The sequence below is a fragment of the Echinops telfairi genome, unplaced genomic scaffold (assembly GCF_000313985.2).
Source record: "Echinops telfairi isolate 266 unplaced genomic scaffold, ASM31398v2 ScPeMD7_7466;HRSCAF=8504, whole genome shotgun sequence".
NCBI lineage: Eukaryota > Metazoa > Chordata > Mammalia > Afrosoricida > Tenrecidae > Echinops > Echinops telfairi.
Window position 1 is genome coordinate 4,207,096 of NW_022111366.1, and position 3,269 is coordinate 4,210,364.

The 3,269-nt window shown below is 39.4% G+C and overlaps 1 protein-coding gene across 1 annotated transcript in view; it reads left to right on the forward strand.

Annotated features, from left to right (window-relative positions):
• SPAG17 (sperm associated antigen 17) overlaps positions 1-3,269 on the forward strand; it is a 274,115-nt gene that overhangs the window by 145,689 nt on the left and 125,157 nt on the right. The window lies entirely within an intron of this gene.

Below are 3,269 nucleotides of genomic sequence, written 5' to 3' on the forward strand. Positions count from 1 at the left end.
CATTTTTGCATCACATTCCAATTTATTCTTTTTTTATGGTTTTAACAAACAGAAATTTGTTTTTCATAGTCTCAGAGGCTAGAAGGCTGCATTTGGAGTGCTGGCTCTAGGGGAAGGTCATCTCTCAGAGTGTCTGTTGGTTCTAAGAGGTTTTCAGCATAGGAACCAAGGTCTAAAGGACACACTATGCTCTTGGTTCTTCTTTCTTGGTGGTAGTAGATCTTTCTCTTTGCTCACTTCTCTCTTATCTTATCTCTTGTAAGCTAAAGGTGATCCAGACTGAGATCCTGGGAGATTAAATTATTTGTCCTGAAATGATAACAATTGTGGAAATGCCAAGACTTACATTCTGGTCTCTTGATGCCCAGTCAAGCACCGTCCCTCTAAATCAATGAGCAGAAGACAGAAAGACAATCACAGGAGAAATCACAATGGTACAATCTTTGTGCAGTGAGCACCTTCTACATGCCATAATTGCCCCTAGGCCTGGAGATGCAAAAATCTTTTATATTTATATTTGCATTATAAAAGACCTTGTTGATATGGTGCTGACAATAAAGGATTCAAAGTAACAACCCCTTACAATAGGAGGGACCATTTTATACTCTTTAAAGAACAGGAAGAGGCAGGGTCACCAAGAACATCTGGAATCAGCTTCTCAACATTGAGTTCACTGGAATTTTATAATTCGGGACCTCATTTCCCCAAACAAATTCTATTTCCACCTTGAAACACAATTCTGATGTGCTTCTCCTTTAAAAAGGGAATATTAAATTACATGATCATCATGGGCAGATAGGCCTTTGACCTAGAAAAGAGAAATATAGGCAGATTTTTCCTTCGTATTTAATTTCTAATCCTAACCCAATTGCCAAACCTTTATCTTTTGATTTCTTTTCCCCTAAGTAGGTTTAGTAATGGAAAAAGCCATAATTGTTTGAATTCTGCCATACCATCACCTCATATAATTCCAAGGTACAGTCTAGTGGATCTAGAATGTTAGATCTAATATTTGCAGACTAAATGTAGTTCAGCCTTCTCTGAAAGCATTAGCCCAAAACAAATCTCCAGGGATTCATGGGATACCAAATGAAATGTTTCAACAAGCTGATGATGCACTGGAAGCACTCTCTCATCTATGCTAGGAAATTTGGAAGATGGATAGTTGGCCAATTGACAGGAAGAGATCCATTTTTGTGCCAATTCCAAAGAACAGCAATCCAACGGAATGCTCAAGCTATAAAACAATATCATTTATATTACATGCAAGTAACTTTTTCCTGAAGATCTTCCAGCAACATATACAGGAGTACATTGCCAGGGAGCTGCCAGAGGTTCAAGCCATATTCAGAAGAATACATGAAACAAGCGATATCATTCTGATGTCAGATGAATCTTTGGCTAAAACAGAGAATACCAAAAAGATGTTTACTTGTGTTTTATTGACTATGCAAAAGCATTCGACTGTGTGGACCATACTAAACTATGGATAACCTTGAGAAGAGTGGGAATTCCAGAACACTTCATTGTGCTCCTGTGGAACTTGTACATTCATCAAGAGGCAGTGTGCCAACAGAACAAGGGAATGCTGCATGATTTAAAAGAAGGAAAGGAGTGAATCAGAGTTTTATCCTTTCACCATACTTATTTAATCTGTATCCTGAGAAAATCATCAGAGAAGTTGAGTTATATGAAGAAGAATGTGGAATCGGGATTAGAGGATGGCTTATTACTAACCTGTGGTTAGAGAACCCAAACGTAATTGCTGCTAGGGAGGAGAACTTGAAGCACTTGCTGATGAAGATCCAGAATGGCAGCCTTCAGTATGGAATACAACTCATGTAAAGGGTTCTCTAGAGAAACAAAACCTGGGCACTTATGATTATATATAGATAAATGGATAGGTTTATACATAGAGAAGGAATATAGCAGGTAATTAGTACACACAGCAGTACAAAGGGCTTTGTTCAACTCACTTTCATGGAACAGTTAATATACTGAATGTCCTTGAACTCATGCCTGGCTGCTGGTCCAAGGTCAAGGAACCAGACTGCGGAATCTGCCCTCAGGCAAGACAAGCATGGAAAACTAAAAAGCAAGGTGACACGATCCACGAGTTGGCTCAGCCCACAGGTAGTGCAACACATGGCTAAGGCAAAGGACTATCTAGAAGAGCAGCATGATGCTCCAATCACCAGAGAGAAAGAGCATCAGAGGCTGACCTCAGAAAGCATTTATCTCAGTTGCCCTCCAATCAAGCTGCAACCTGATTAAACTCCACCTACATTTTCCTACGGAAGCCTAGTTGGCACAATAAATCTAATGATCACAGACCATAATTCTTACAACTGGACCAATGGGTAACATCATTAAATATAGAAAAAAATTGAAGTCGTCAAGAATTTCATCTGACTTGGATCCACAAACAGTGCTCATGGAAGCAGCAGTCAAGAGATCAAAAGACACACTGCATTGGGTTAAATCTGTTGCTGCACAAGACCTCTTCAGGATATTGGAAAGTAATATTACTTTGAGGACTAAGGTGCTCCTGACCTAAGCCAGGATATTTTCAATGGCCTCCAATGCATATGAAAGTTTGATATCGAATAAGGAAGACTAAAGAAGCATCAATGCATTTGAATTATGCTGCTGGGGGAAAGTATTGAAAGTGCCATGAACTGTCCAAAGGATGGATTAATCTGTTTGGGAAGAAGTACGGTCAGGGTGCTTCTTAGAGGCATGGATGGCAAGACTTTGTCTTAAATGCTTTGGGCATATCGCCCAAAGAGATTAGTCCCTGGAGAAGGACATCGTGCTTGGTAAATTAGAAATGCAACAACAAAGAGGAAGGCCCTTAACGAGAGGAATTTAAATAGTGGTTGCAACAAAGGGCTCAATTACAGGAAAAATTTTGAGGGTGACACTGGGCTGGTTGGTGTTACATTCTGTTGTGGGTGGGTAACGGCCCAAAGGTGCTGAACAAAAACAAATGGACAAAACTAAAGAAGATTATGCTTAGCAGACTTTGTCAATATTATAATGATCAATATTTAATAGCACTATTATTATATGGAAAACCAAAGAAAAAGACTTTGATGACTACAAGGAGGCCAGAGGTGGGGGCATGAATAGGGAGAGGGGAGGGACAGGATATTGAAGAGAGAGGAGAAAGTATGGGAAGTAGAGAAAGAGAACCACATACACAGAGGTTTAACAGAATATTGTTGTTGATTTCATTTCTTGAGATGGTTTGTGTAAACATATATAGT